Below are 16,932 nucleotides of genomic sequence, written 5' to 3' on the forward strand. Positions count from 1 at the left end.
TGACAATTTTTCACTGGTGAGACGATGGTGATCAAGATGTACGACTGGCTAGAAATACTGGGTAATCATCTCCTCATTGTGAGCAAAGTATAAAAGTGCCAGTATAAGGCCAAGAGGCTAAAATCTTTGACACCCTAGATTTAGAATCCTATTTAATTTGTTACCCATCCCTTAACTTAGAAGGTGACCTCTTCACCTGGTACTACTACAAGGCTCATTCTCCTGACACCAGAATATGGTGTGTCGTACATCAGCGAACTTTTCCTACTGTGTGCTGGATGACATGCTGACAAGGACAAGGGGAAACCACCCCCAGATTATTGGAAGGGGCTGTTTGATGGATTTTGTACCTGACTGTTAAGAAAAGTGTGTACGTTTGCAGAAATTGGTTTGTAACTTATTTTGGGTTTTGTTTGTTTTTTAAATAAACTCTCTGGTATCATAGTTATAAGAGAAGAGATGTATACCGGCAAAAATCCCTGACAATTGTTGAAGAATAAATTAGCTTAAGTCAATTCACAATATCAGCCTATTGAATGGGAGGTAACTCATGCCCAAGTAACTCAGTTCTGCTAGAGAAAGTAGATTGTGCTGCAGTAATCAATCCCCATCCTAGTGGCTTAAAATTGCAAAGTTGCATTTCCCATTCACACTGTGTTATTGCAGGTTGGCAGATGAGCTTCTGTTAATTGTAGTAACTCAGGTAAGCAGGATAACAGAGCAGCTTCCATCTCAAGTACAGGGAAAGATACGAGAAGGGTGAAGGAACACTGGCTATAAATGTTCTGGCCCTAGGTATAATACTTATTGGCCTCTACTCCTTTTCTGTGCCCACTTAAATCACAAGGGGACTAGGAAATGCAATACAATTCTGTTATGTGCCCAGAATAAGGGAGAATCAGAAATATTTAACAACCTTTTAAAATTACCACAGCAATTCAATATCTACCATTGAAACCAAGTTTTTGTCTTAATAGTATATCCTAAAGCTGCAGTATATCCTAAAATTACACTTTTTGAAAGAAAAAAGAAGGAATGATTAAATTTAGTTTTGTTATTAAGTTGCTTAACTAGTGATTTAATTTTTATGATTGAAATCAATTCTATTCTAATCTAAGCAACCTAGAATATGAGTGGGCAGGTTTAACTATATAAATATAAAAAATCATTAAAAAATTTTTTGCAGTGGGAGAGTTTAAAAAAAGATAAAAAAGATACTATACTTTTATTTACACACTATAGCAGGAGTGGCTAAATCTTCATGTGCATACTAATAATGCAGATTCCTAGGCCGCTGGACTAATATGATTTAGTATTTGAGTGCAGGATTCTACATTTTAAAATAGACCCATTTAATTCTGATGCAGGCAGTTCTGAGTCCTGGAACCAGATTTTGAGAAGTGATGACTGTAGCTGATCGGTTCTAAGAAGCAAGAAGCATAAGTATGAAATTGAATTGGGAAAAAAGCAAGTAGGGCTTCAATCAATTCATAGCAAATTTTACTTAGTTGCTGACATTATAGTATAAAAAAAATGTATCAAGAGAACATCTGACTCAGCAGTCTCAACAAGATGCAATAGCTATGTAATGGCATGGCTTTTCTACTCTGCATGAAAACCTTGAAAAACTGATATGCAAATAGTCCCCATTTAGATTATGAAGAACAGGGGGATACCATTCTCTTTACAGATAATACTCAAATTGATATCTCTAATCCAGACTCCTTTCCTGAGTGTCAGACTCAAATATCCAGCTTTCTACAAGACATCTCCATTTGGATGGACCTAATAAACATCTCAATCTTTATATGTCCAAAACCAAATTATTCACACTCACTCCCAAAATTGTTCTTCTTGAAGCCATTTCCATTTCAATCAATGGCAGCTATACTTTTGATTACTTAGGTTAAAAACCTAGAAGGCATCCTTGCTGCATCATTTTCTCAACCATTTTATCAATCATTCAGCAAAGCTGTTTGTCAGTGCTTCCTCTGAAGATTGCTTCCAGAACCTGACCACTTCCTATCTCTTCCTTCACTACCACCCTGGTCTAAGCCACCACCATCTCTCACTGGGACTGCTGCAGTGATCTTCAAATGGCTCCGCAGAGACGTGCTGGTAAATGTTTATCAACAACTTTATTTATAAACAATAAATACATAGTTATAATGTTATAAAATAAAGGGAAAGAAAGAAGGAGAGAAAGAAAGAAAACAATGGAGGGAAGGACAGATGAAGGAAGGGAGGAAGGAAAGAAGAAAAGCAAGCAAGGAAGAAAGGAAGGAGGAGAAAGAAGAGAAAGAGGAAGGAAGGCAGACATGAAAGTAAGCAGGGAAGAAATGAAGAAGGAGGAAGAGAAAAGTAGCAGGAAGAGGAAGAAAAGAGGGAGGAAAGAAAGAGGGAGGGAGGAAGGGAGGGAAGGAAGGAAGGAAAGAAGGAAAAAAGGAAGAGTGAGAGAGAGACAAACAAAACACTTTCAGTTCTCACTGCTTGGAACCCTTTTTGCCTACATGTGTTCTTGTCTCGCTCCCTTACTTCCTTCTGGTCTTTGAATAAGTAGCACCTAATCGGGACCCTGCCCTGAGTATCTATCTAACACAGAATGGCATAACAACTTTTCCTGTCTAATCCTTCAGCTTGCTCTGTTCTTTGTAGCACATTCTTCTTTTTAACCACCTGATATTTATACACATACATAGATATTATCAATATTTATTACTGTCTGTCTCCTTAAGGACATAAACATTGGTTCAGATTCTATGTTCCTATCACCAGTTCATATCACACTGTCATGTCACATAATGAACAAATAAAATCTTATTGACTCAAGAGACATACAATATATAAGCAAATACAAGAAGAAAGTAATTTAAGGTAATGAAAAGTGCCATAAAGCATATCAAGGAGGATGATGAGTGACCCCATGGGGGGTTCTGTGGCCAGTCGGTGGTGGATATATCAAGAGGTGATATATAAACTAAGGTCAGAATAATAATGCAATTAGTATAGTCTGCACATAAATAAAAACTCATTACAGGATAAAAGAGAAAGAGCAGCTTTGTGGATGATTTTAGGGTTTTAAAAAAGAACAGGTAAAACAAGTCAATTGTTAGATGTGTTCTCAAAAAGTGCACAGTGAGTCCTAAAACGATGGAGTAAAAAGATGGTATTTCATTTAAAGGAGAAGGAAAAGGAGGAAGAAAGGATCACTTCCTCCAATACCTCACCCCAAAGAGGGATGGGAAGGAAGAGAAAAAATTCAAGGGGGAATGCTTATATTTGTACAGACCTTTATACTTCCAAAGCTTACGTTTTCAAGTTTATTTACCATATTTATCTCTCACAATGACCTCTGAAAAAAAGTGGAGTTTATTATTCCAATCATTAAGAAAAAGAGCCTAAGACTCACAGAGGTGAATGCCTTCTCTAAGGTCAACAGACTAGCAAGTTAGTGAACAGGGTTACCTAGCAGCCAGGTGTCCTCACACAGTCCATTACACCATGCCCATGATGCCATGCCGGTCCGATGAAAACTCGCAAAAGATTACCAGGAGGTTGCCAATCTGCTCTATGTGAACTGAGTTCATACAGTTGATTTGTGTTTAAATTCCACACACTGAATTAAAGGTTGACTGTGAATGCGTGGCAGGAAAGCCAACAGTAACATTAACTTTCAAAGATTCCTTAACAACCCCCAAACCAGTTCAGACTCTGGTAGCTGTCATTCGAGGCCATCACAGTGTGAGTTCTATGAGAATTTCCAGCTTTACCTCATACATACCTAAAAAAATATTTTAAGATCTTTTTACCCTTGCCAGATTATTTAAGTCATTCAACATGAACAATAGCAAAGAGGGAGAAGGTATGATTTGCTCCATCTTTAATATCTACCCTCTTCTGTCTCTCATCTCTTTCTGCCACAGTTTAGCCACCTTTAAGAAGACTTTGCAAACCCCTCAAGCCAGCTGTGATTTTTCTCCTTTCACATAGCATTCTTCAAAGTCTGATGATACTAGTAACATCCTGCCTTGTAATATAGTTATTTAAGGAATTGTTAAATATTCCATTCCCCAAGTAGAACACAAATGATTTGATAAGGGACTGTTCCTTCTGTAAATTCTTCAATTTTATATTCCTTTTGCAGAGAATCTGCCACATAGTGGAGAATTAACAAATATTTGTGGAACTGGATAAAATTTATTCAAAGAGAAAAAAAAAATGTAACCTTCAGATTAATGATCCCAACACTCTATTGAAGGGACAAAGAAAGATAAGAGAAAAATAAACCATAGACTGAAATCAGTAAAAAAAAAAATTATTTGAGAGAATGAAGAAAAGTAGAAGTGGAAGGAGTCAATTGTATGTTCAGAAGCTGGCACAATGCATGGTACACAGTAGCTACTCAATAAATATCTGTTGGATTAATACATGAGTAAATGAACAAAAAGAGAAGGATATATGAGAACAAAGAACTATCAGAAGATAATCTTAAAACTAGGTCCATCATTTCAATCCAAATGGGCAGACAACAACAGAAATTAGGTCATTTATTTACAGTATAATATTCAAAGGATAAGAGGAAATATCTGTCTGTATTACCTCTTCCTGTGCTCTTTTGTTAAAAAGCACTCTTTAAATTAATTTAATTTGAACCACAGAACAAGTCCATGAAAAGGCAGGAGAAACAAGATTCCACCCATTTTATAAATAAGGAACAAGATCAAAAGGATTAAGTATCTAGGTTAAGATCAGAAACAGGGGCAAAGTCAAAACTTGAAGTCCTTTTTAGGAGCTCTCTGACTCCTTGGCACTCTGTGTTCCACAGGCCAGCAGCATTGTCACCCTTGGGGTCTTATTAGAAATGCAAAATCTCAGACTCCATCCCAGACACGTGAATCAAAATCTGAATATTAACAATATCCCCTGGTGATCTGAAGTAATCTTAAAGTTAACAGCTTACCTGATACAAAATTGAATATAGATCTGTCTGCCTTCATAGATATAAATATAGGTATACATATATAGCATAATATAGGAGATATATACATAAATATATAGCAATAGAATCATCATATAGAAATGCTACCCTTGGAGAGAAACAAATTACTATTATTATTATAAATAATACTCAGTATTATAATAAATATTAATTAGGAACATAGTTTAGGTCCATGAATATGGCCCTTAAAGAAAAACATATATTTTAAAAAAGTCTCTTTTTAATTAACACAAATCTGAGCAGTCTGTTGGGCATATTAGGGATTCTATCATGTCTCTGAGAAAAAAAAAAATACCAAAGGGAACACAAAGTAATATAGCAAGCACAATAGTTGGCAGCCATCTGTAAAAACAAGGTATTGAAAGATGCCTGTTTCAACACATGCTAACATCTGGGGGTTAACACATACACACACATACAACAGCTAAGTAGAATGGTTTTGATGTTCAATGAAAATATGAAGTCTGTGACATGCTAATTAAGGGAAATTGCTTTTGGTGATCTTATGTTAGTAATAACAAACACTACTTTTTGGAAAGCAAGGCAGTAATGGAGCCTAAATACGGCTTATAATAAACACATGTACCCCTCATGCCTCAGATCAAAGAATGGACAAGAGCAGGAAGTTCATCTCCCCTTTCAGAAGGGTGAGAGGTTATTTTATTTTGCATTTTTAAGATAGAGACAAATCATTTTTAAAAATGTGATTGAAAGTTCAGAGCTGAGTTTTATACTCAATTACTACAGCTTTGGAGTGTGAAGATTCCTGCATGTATTTTATTTTATTTTATTATTATTTTTTTAACATCTTTATTAGAGTATAATTGCTTTACAATGGTATGTCAGTTTCTGCTTTATAACAAAGTAAATCAGTTATACATATACATATGTCCCCATATCTCTTCCCTCTTGCATCTCCCTCCCTCCCACCCTCCCTATCCCACCCCTCTAGGTGGTCACAAAGCACCGAGCTGATCTCCCTGTGCTACCTGCATGTATTTTAAAATGTTCCCATTGCCATCTATTTTTCTTTTTTTGCCTCAGCAAAAATATAAAGGAAACAGAAGGAAAGAGAACGTGAGTGGATAAAAAGGAGGGAAAGGTGGGAAGTGAAGATGTTCCAGAAAGAAGGGAAAAACTTACAAAAGGGAGGAGAGTTGAGCTAGGTCTGATAAGATGAATTAAATTCTATAGATAGAAATTTTTAAAAAACAACTTTTTTGTTATAAAAAAGCAAGACAGCTTCTTAAAAAACATATAAAAGGACAATTTTTCCTTCTAAAATTGAAAGATAATAGTGCTTATAACTTGATAAATAGTGTTAATAAATTATCTATCAAAAATCAAAAGTATTTTCATTAAATACCTTATATTAAATAAGTCACTTGAAAACCTTTCATGTGTAAATATTTTGCATTAATATGTTTTCACAATTGTGAAGTATATTTGAAGGAGAAAAGAGTTCCATATTATCTGGCATAGGGAAGAGAATTTTCCAATGCTAAAATTGTGTATTATGTCCAATATGGTTGATACGATAACAAAGTAAAACCTTTGACAACTTTCGATTGGCTTTCGATTTCTCAGAAGCATGATATTAGTATGTTCAAATGATTTTTTTCAACTACAAGAAATATCTTATTCAATGAGTATTCAACACAGATTTCTTTTCATACATACATACATACACACACACACACACACACACACACAATATTGCCTAAGTTGAATGTCTGATATCTTATGATAATGATGTTTATCTTATGATAATGGCAGAATATTCTTTGAGCATCTTGACTTTGTATATACTACTTCCTTGTTTTTATAAATAGAATGTACAGCTAGTTACTGTAATTTATGTTTCCACTTACTCTTTACTTGGTTATATATTAAGAATCATGTCCTGGCCATCTTGAGTGTACTGTTCATAATTATATTTGTGAATATGAAGCTCTCTGTGACACATATTATGTGATGAGAGTAGAATATAGAAAGTCTATGAGATGCTGGGATTAAAGTCGTAGAATTCTTGGCATTCATGATATAGATGCATGTTAGATCTAAAGTAGACAGTTATATTCAGATGGTTTTCCCTCATGATACCAGCACATTTTAGTTGCTTTCTTTTCATACTTGACTGTGGGCTCCAGAGGGGCAGAGACCATGTATTAATCATGTTTGGATTTCCAATAAATAGCATAACACGTGGCCCCAAAATAGATACTCAGATTAATTAACTAATTTGAGAGCCATATAAGCTGAAGTGCATAGTGCTTTGGGTGCATGTGATTGGGAAGGTAAATTAGAACCATACTATAAATCACCCTACTTATTGTCACAAAATAGATCTCAGAGACCCTTCAAAACATGTCACTGTAGAACCCATTCTTCAAGCAATAAAGCCAAAGAGTAATCCATTTATGATTCTAAGTCGTATATTATTTAGCCAAATATCTATACTTATAGTCCACCCAATATTTAAAGATTTCAGCTATAACCTACTCACAGTAATTTAACAGGTAAAATATCAAATCGGAACTAAGTGGCTTGTCTGTCAAAAATGTGTATTTCAATATCTCTACTCATAGATTTTGCATTTTTGTTTCCTCCTCATAATCTCACTCAAGAGGTCAAGTGGGTTAATACGACTGATAAAATGCCTGAAATTAAGTGATTCAATACAAAAGTATAAGTTACTTCATGATACCTTGTCTCAGTTTTATAAAAATTGGATGATAATGAAGCAAGTCTAAGAGACACATTTAAAACCTGTCTGGCAATTTTCAGAAATTTGTTGTCAGACACTCAGAAATGATTAGACAATTATATATCAGACTATATAAATATTTTGTTAGAAAAAGTATAAAGGAATATATACATAGATGTTTACTCAGGTAAATTAGAGAAGTAAGACAGATAAACTATACTACTTCCTGATATAAAAGCTAAAACTTTAAAGAAAAAATGGAGTGTCTATTATTTTCCACAGCTGCCTATCTCTTTTATGTCTAGTCTTCATAATTGATTTAAAATGTTTTGTATTTTAGACAGGTTGATAAATAGAAAACTTCTGAACCTATTGACCTGTTAGTGGTCATAACTTACCTACAGAGATGGAGTGACAGAAGAAATTAGATAATGGTGTGCCAGTAAATGTTTAACAACCAGTTCTGAAAAAAAGGAAAAAAAAGCTCTGATTTGTAGTATTTGATGATTTCTATGATGCAAATACTTCTGCCATAGCTGATTTCAAGCAAGAAAATGATGTCTCTTAAAAATGGAATTTAGGAAGTGATAGTTACAATTGGCTCATCCAAGCTGGTTTTAGCCAGCTTTGGCATATCTTTGAAATTAGGTCATATTATGTTAATAACTATTTTATGAACAAAGTTGATTAAATAACTTTGGAAAGTAGTGTCAAGTATACGCTCCTCTTAGGGATACACTATATACTTAGGTTTTTGAATGCCCTGAAAAGTATTTTATATGAGAAATCTATTTAACATCATTTAAGATGGTACCCCTCTCATATCTATTTGACTTCTGGATTTTTGTTTGTCCCAGAGCATCTAGTAACATCTTTCAGAATAATAGTGTTTCATAGAATCCCATTAGGGAAATGTGGCTCTGGTTACACACTTCAAGTCTCACTGGACATATAGTAGGCATTCAGTAATCTCAGATTATTGACAAAAAGTACTTATTTGTATAGAAAGGTCATAAGAAAAAGGTAAAAAAACATACACACGTAAGTAGAGAAGTTTCTGTTCCGCATTTCATGAGATTGAATTATACTTAGGTAATTGATTCTTCAGTGCAATTACAGGTTTATTCATTTATTAGAGAGATATTTTATTGAGCATCTACTATATTCAAAGCACTGAAAATTTCAGTCCTTTTATTTCACTTATATGAGTAAGTCTCCATTAGGCAAGGCCAATTTTAGTCCTTCTTTTCTTGATTTTGTAGTGGGGAGGGCAGAGTATACTAATTATTCTAACATTTAATTCTAGGGAATGTTTAAATCTAATACGTCTTGTTCTACAAGTGGAGCTTTTGTTGCAAACTACATGTAGTATGGACATATGTAATATGGACTCAGATATTTAATACTCAGATATAGAGAATCTTTCTTAAGGAAAGAAGCTGTCCTTTTTCCCCATAAGTACTCAATATTAAATGTCTATCTGCATATTAATGTGTTAAAGTAATAGCATTTTAATAACTATCCATCTGAGTTTATGAGACTATCTCCAAGTGTTTAACATATATCCACATTTGGCAAGTTAGTGTAATTTATGTACACACATAAATATTCATAAAATTGAGTATGTTTTGAAAAACAAAAGAGCAAGACTAATGGTTCAATGTTAACTGAAAAAAAAAAAAAAAAAACCCAAGAATCCAGCTATTTTGCAACAGATTTCATGCAATAGCCTCTTTTTCCTTTAACCACAACCCACAAATTATCATGCAATACGTAAACCTTTGTGCATTTGCTTTTTTTTTTGTTTTCCTTTGGAGAACTGAGAGGTAGATTTTCCACAGAAGAAATAGCTGGCACTTGACCTTTGGCAGCAAGTATGATCTGTTGTTTCATCAAAGAAACTCTGATGTTGAATTATCTTAGCAGTACGTAAATTATTTAAAGAAACTACAACATGACTGCTTTAAGATAATGTGTTCACTGTTTATAATAGTGTATGGATTTTTATATACTAAAATAGTAACACTTCAGTAGTTCATTTTTTACCCTATATGAGTTCCTCACCATGCAAGCATAGAAATGAATGTATCTCATCACATTGAAAGAAACAAAACCACATGCATACCTTTAGCCGTGAACCTAGCTTAAAACACACCATCAGTATGGAGGAACACATCAGAAAATTACCTTCTGATTTCTCAGTTGGGAGCACAAAATTGTTGCTATCATGATCACCAATACTTAATTGCTTTCATAAAGCTACAAGGTAATTTTCTTTCAAGGTAAGTATTTGAAATGAATATCTGCGTACAACAAGACCACATGGTGCTCATTTATAGTAATATACATAACTTCTGAAAAATAAATGTAATGAAAGTTGTTTTATACCTTGCCCTTTGGAACCTTCTTTCCTTTTTTATTCCCTAATTTTAACAATACGCTTGCAAACAAAAATTGTTCCAAGGATAAACTGCAGGGAACATCTAGAGTTAATTGTACATCATTGGAAGAAAACCAAATATGAGCTCTCCTAATATTCAGTTATGGCACATTGTTAGAGGAATGTTTTATCTATGTTAATTATTCATATGTCTGCATTTTTCATAGTTATTATAGTAGACCGATCCTTAATATTACAGAATATGCTGCGTTTTATATTTGTCAAATTTTTATTAAAATAGCATTAGCTGCTAGTGTATCATACCACAAAATTCACCTTTAACAACTAACCATCTCACAGAAAAAGAAAAAAAAAATCTATAGACTCATCGATGTATCAAGCAATGAATAAAATATAAATGCATGAATTAGAAATAGAACTACTGTCAGAAGCTCATGATTTTGACATAGATTTGAATACACTATAAGTATATTTATAAAGGCAGAGGAAACTCCACACTTTCTTAGCTTTCACTGCCACACCGAGGAAGTTTCTCACCAAACCTCCTACCTTTCCTCATGAGATCTAACCACAGAAATGAACGTAAACATGGGAAGATCCAGGGCAGGAAGTCAAAGAGAATCAGAACAGAGAAAGATATTCACAAGATCATATATTCTATCTTATAGTCCGGCAAAAAAATGGAAGTATTTTTAAATGATATCCATCATAAAGTTATTTTAACAATAGGCTGTATGGTCCTGCCATGGTGTGGGAGGTATTATCTTGACCCTTGACCTCTACTTACATAAGAGCCTGAGAAATGAAAATCACGTTTATCATCACTGTTTGTTTTATACAAATTTACTGTCTTTACTTAAACTGGAATAAGAAAAAAAATTCTATTCTGAAGTAGCCCAAGTCTGGTTCTTAATAGTCATGTGACTTTTTTTTCTGCCAGCCATGTGCTCGGTATCATTTTACTCTGAAATAACTATGCGGATTTCAGCTCAACCTGCCTTTGCTTATAATGCATGACATACCCCGTGAGGGAGCCTGAGAACAGACTCCCTTGAAAAGCAAGGTTCTCATAGTTGGCCTGTAACCATGGAAGCAGATGCCGTTTTTTCTTACCCCTGCTTACCTCTTTGCAGCCTCGAGCTGCTCCCTATTGTTAAAAGGGGTACGCCTTGATTTTTCTTCATCATGACCGAACTTGCCTCTTCTTCAAAGGGCATGATGCTGCAGGTCATTGGTCTAGACTGTTTGCACGGTCCAGAGAACAGCCTTGATGTAACCCTTGCTCCGTCTGAGCCACGCCACCAGCCGTGCATCTGTAGACTGTAGGGGGACATTGGAGATCTGTATTTCAAAAGAAGTCTGTCTGATTTTGCCATTGTGCCTTTTCACTCATCGATCGAATGAATATCGAACCTTCTGTCGTTGCATGTGTGAAATAGATAGCTTAGCAAGCACTTTTGTGCCCAACCTGTGCGATGGGCCAAAAGGTTTTCCTTTTAGTCTCAAGAATTTTTTCTTCAGACTTAATGAATTTCTTGTTATCTTCAATTGTTTATGTGCTTTAATTTTAGCAACTGTTATGATGACTTTTGAATTACTTCATCAGGAGTGACTTTCTTTTGGTACAAGAAGGAGCATTTTCTTTTTTGTCAACTATGTTTGTTTTTGTTTTTGTTTTTTTCTTTTTCTTTTTTGTCTTTTGTAGCTTTTTAAGATCTAGCTTAACTCATTTGTAACTAGAAGTGATATAACTGTATCCTGTTAAGCCAAAAAGTTGAGGTATCTTTTCAAGAAGATGATTAGATGATGTCTATCATTTAACAGATTTAATTCCAGAAAGGTGAACTTGAACTGCCTCAAGGTAATTTCAGTGATTTGTAAGAGTAAGTAAATCAAATAATCACATTGATTTTAAGTTAAATAAAATGTTTGTTAAGCTCTGTTAAGGGAAAAATTTTTCTTTGTTTCTCCCCTTTTAAAAATTTGTGAAAATGTTAGTCTGGGGTACTGAAATATACTAAAAGGCACATAAATTTATTACTCTCATTTGGTATGTTAAATAAATACCATATATTTGTAATATGTATCTTATGGCATGATTTAATTAGAAAGTATACAATACAAAAATATGTTGACATTTAATTTTTAATGCAATTCTAATTCATTGCTTTTCATCAATAACTGATGTTAACAATAACCGACAGCTACGATCCCACCTGCTTATTCTAAAATGTATTATTTTACTGAGTCCTTAAAAAAATCAGAATCACTTCAAAATGCTTCATATGCTTTTTTTCAATATGTTGCTTAGCAAGCATTGTCTATGTGTATCAGTTTTTGTTTTGTTTTAAGAATCCACTATCTCATACTTCAAGGCATACCTATTTTCTCTAATTGCCATAGGCAAAGGGGAGGTCCATGACAGAATAAAGAAGGTTATTGTGACAGATGAAACATAATTCACAATGAGTACTCTTTTCATTCAGCCTTAAGTAGCAGAGGATTACTTCCAAGCTGAATTTGGTGGCAGAATGTATGAGCTGATTTTATTAACATATAAGGACAGGCCAAAGGCAGAAAACCTATTTCTCTTCAGCTGAGTGGTGGTTATTTTGCGTGTGTCTGCTTGGGAGTCTTACTTTGTTCACCTCAAATAGAAGAAATGCTGGACAGAAGAGAGTCTGAAGAAACGGAGGGAGTAGGTGGGGAGGGTAGGAAATAAGAAACTTAAAGCAATAAAAGTTGGAGTTTTCTTGCTAGATAATGAAAAATGATGAGTTAAATATATTTCTACCTTCTTTGGCATGCACATGAAATAAAGTCATACGTTTTTTTCAACAAACATGAGCTGCAAAAGTAGGTAAATTTTATTTAATACAAAATTTCTTTTGATGATTATTTTTGTCTTTTCCATATTCTTAATTTCAAATGGTTTATTAGATTTCCAGATGCCATTAGGTTTTAAATTAGGACTTAGTACTAAATTTCAATTAAATAGGTATGTGTTTATTTGGATATTTTATTTGCTTTCAGTCATTTGTTTTTTTCTTTTCTTTTTTTTTTCAGTCATTTGTTTTTAATGACAGGATTTTATTTGATCTTTATAAAACTTTTGTATTCAAGTATAAATAATTTTTATTTTCTTTCTTTTTCTAATGAGGACAGATTTTAATTAATTAAAGACAGGTTAAAAAAAAAATTGTGCTTGATAAAATATCTGTGCATCACAAGAAAATTCCAGACTACTAAATCCATTGCATCCTGTTTGTTTTAAATAGCATTTCATTTACACCAACAATTTGGATTTACTTATTCCTGAAATATTTTTTCTCTTTTGCTTTATTTTCAAATACTTTACAGGAGTTGTAGTTAAAAGTAGTTTTCTATCTGTAAAAGGAGAAGCAAGCAGTTGTTCTATCCGCTAGTACACCTACTATTACAGAACTTACAAAAAAGTGCTATTTCTCTGCTATGTTCTTGTCAATCATAGTTTGTTGTTCCAGAAAGTGAAAGAAAAATCTAAATTCTAAATTGAGGTCTTTTTCAATATAACAGATACACTTCGTACTTCAAATACTTTAATGAATAATTCAGATGCACTAAAATTACGTAGGTATTCCCTAGAAGAAGGAATAAAAACTATAATCTACAGCTACTCCTTTTATATATTTTTTCTTAAAATAACATTGTTCTTTATAATATATCAAGTATACAACTTGAATTAACTAAAGTTATTTCAATTATTTAAGTTGGTTTTGTAGCTAAAAATTTAATAAAATTTGCAATAAGATTCTTTCACCTTAAAATTTGTTAACACTGTTAAATACTTATTACTGCATTAAATATTTCCTTCTATTAACTGAATTTTCATTTCTCCTTATGTTGTTATTGAATTGTTACTGTTCAAAATACAGTGATTTAAAAATAAAAGAATGTGACTACTGTATAATTTCAGAAAATATAAGAAATCTTATAGTCATTATTTATCTGTTGATTAAAATGGAAATCTTTCCTTATACCCCCTACAAAATTAATACTGAAATATTTCTAGGGATTATTTCATGTCTAGGGAATATCTAGGGAATATTTTTAGAATATTTTTATATACTTTTCTTAATACAAATAAAAGATAATCTTTAAACAGAATAAGAATTCCAAAGGACAAGTATAAATATATATATATATATTTACCATTGCCAGATCATGTACAGAAATTTCCTATTCATAGCTTTCATATCTTTCCTAATAATTACTCTGGAGAAACATGCCAAGGCACACAACTTTCGCATTTGGTAAAATTTTCTATTTCTGCTGTTATTTCATAAGTATGGCTTTATATAATTCATTTGAAATATCTGTGTAATTTATTATTTGAAAGTATGAAGGAAATGAATGAGGACTAAAATGATATTTTTAATTAAGCAGAGGGGAAAGAAGAAAACTAAGAATGATGATGCTGATACAGAAATTATTTAAATGTTGTGTTCCATAGTATAATTTTTTTAATAGGTTTTATTTTATTCATGATTAAACTTAAAATCAAATAGTAAGATACGTTGAATGATCATATCTAAAAGTAAAATTAATTTGCACTCATTGAATATTATAAAATAATATGAGAAAATAATTATATTAATTTGAGAATGAGATTTTTCTTTTGCAATCACATGACAGCTTTTTAAAAAATGGCATTTGCAACCTGAAAGTGATATCATTAAATATATTTTTAATTAACTTGTATATTCAGCAGAGTACTGCAAAAAATAATTAAAATAGTGGTAAGTGTATTTGATTTTCATGTACGATCTCTGCAGAGTCAACCTCTGTCTTATTCAAAATTTATTTCCTGTGTTTTAGGCCAGGGCATTTTTCATATTGCTCTCTTCTTCCTCCCCCTCCCTAAAACACATTTTGCTATAAACTTCTGCACCAATCACTAGGAAAGACACAAACAGCAGTACAGTTCAGGAAGCAGTCCTGTGAATGTAAAAAAAATCACAGACTTTGATTTTATAAGACAAGTTGGATAGGAGTCAAAACTGCCACATGCAGTGTGAAAAAATGCCACCCTGGTGTGAACAAAAGGTTTAAAATGGAGTCAAGAAGCATGCAAGCTCGATGCCTAAGCTTTTCCTGTGAATTGTCTGCCACAACCTGCAGGGTATCAAGTGGGCTGGGAAGAATACAGAGCTCTTGGAAGCTACAACTGAGAAACATCGGCAGTCGGATGTGTTAGTTTTTTTTTTTTTTTTAATTTTGTTTTGTTTTGTTTTATCTCATCTAAGCATCATTATACTAAACTGTTTTACCCAAAACATAAAACAAATCCAAAAAAAGTCACATAATGTGTGAAGAAACTGTTGCTTACAAAATGAATTGTTACTTTTTTATCCTTTTTTTTTTCATTCCTTCATTTATAGCAAAGTAAAGTTCCCAACTGTACTTTGTAGTATTTTAAATTCTTTGTTTTGTGGGCCTGAGTTTTATTTACAAAGGGTGAATAGGGGAAACGTCTTATAAAATCCTGACTACCAGAGTAAAAATTGCAATTATAATATTCATGTTTGCTTATCTTCTAAATTATCAAAAAAAGAATGAGGCAAAAAGACTAAGAGTTCACTATTGGAAACAAGTATTTCATATTTTAATAAATAATACAATTATAATTCTGAATGAATATTCAGCAGGAATAGTCCTTCAGAAAAAATATTGCTACAATGTATTACTACAATATACTAATATTACACCTTACCTATTATATTGGAATGTAAAAATTTACTCCACAGCCAAAAATTTTTATTAACCAAAAATAATCAGTCAAATCTAAAGTTACACCATCATCATTCACTTAAATAACCAAAAAAGGCAATTCAACTTTAAGGACAATTAAAAACTATACCACTATGTTATAACCTCCACTTCAACAATCTTAATGTGCTTATAAAGGCACATATGAATGCTAATTACATGATAAATTATGAATAGCATTTAAAGAAAGTAACATTTCCTAGGTGATTGTGATCTAATCAATACAACACATCTAAATGCAAAAAAGAAACATCTTTGATGAGCATTGAAAAGATCCTTAAACTTTGAAGCCAGTTTTATTACATTTGCATCTTATCTCTTATTAAGGATTGGGTCTAAAGCCAGCAAATCCCATCGGTTATGAATGCAGGTCAAGACAGGAACTTTTTTCTATTTACTCTTTGTAACACTGGATAGAAATCAATCTGTTACTTTCATTACAACCACACAATCAATTCCATTTAAAGTATAATACAACAGCCAAGTCCAAAGACAATATGGATCCTTGGAAAAAACTCATACCATTTGCAGGGCTGTATTTGATATAGCTCCTGGTGAATTGTTTTCTTTCTAATTAGTGTACATGGTCATTTAAAGCAAACATGCCTAAACTGGTATTGCAACATAGGATACAACCAAAAATTAATAGTATAATCTTTGTCAAAGTTTCATTAAAAAAAATCATTCTTTTTAAACAATGAAAACCTTACAAAAAAGGATTCTCTCTCATTGACTATAATGTGAGCAAGACATTATTATATAACCATTTTGATATTCCAAAAAAAAATTTATGCACAACAAAACTTCTACCTTGAAATTAGTATATGAAATCCTTATTACAAATGCCACCTTCCTCTCATCTCTCAATAAAAGACTTAATTCTGATAAACTTTATCTTGCCTCAAAATTACCAAAATATTTGCTTTTAGGAGTTCTCTTGCACAAAGCATAGCTCAGTAAACAAAAGAAACACGTCGATTGTGTATTCCATTTACATATAATAGAACCATCATTTCA

General features: G+C 32.8%; 1 protein-coding gene across 11 annotated transcripts in view; it reads right to left on the reverse strand.

The window, feature by feature from the left end:
- Positions 1-16,932, reverse strand: part of LOC309628712 (uncharacterized protein) — a 454,132-nt gene that overhangs the window by 303,173 nt on the left and 134,027 nt on the right. For 7 of the 11 annotated variants that reach the window (XR_014244646.1, XR_014244647.1, XR_014244648.1 and 4 more), the window contains exon 3: positions 11,231-11,427. The exons of the other annotated variants lie outside the window; for them this stretch is intronic. The gene's annotated coding sequence lies outside the window, so the exon portion shown is untranslated. The remainder of the gene's footprint in view (positions 1-11,230; positions 11,428-16,932) is intronic. 11 annotated transcript variants of the gene reach the window in all.

This window comes from Balaenoptera borealis (genome assembly GCF_965194805.1).
Source record: "Balaenoptera borealis genome assembly, chromosome: 5".
In the NCBI taxonomy this organism is placed as follows: domain Eukaryota; kingdom Metazoa; phylum Chordata; class Mammalia; order Artiodactyla; family Balaenopteridae; genus Balaenoptera; species Balaenoptera borealis.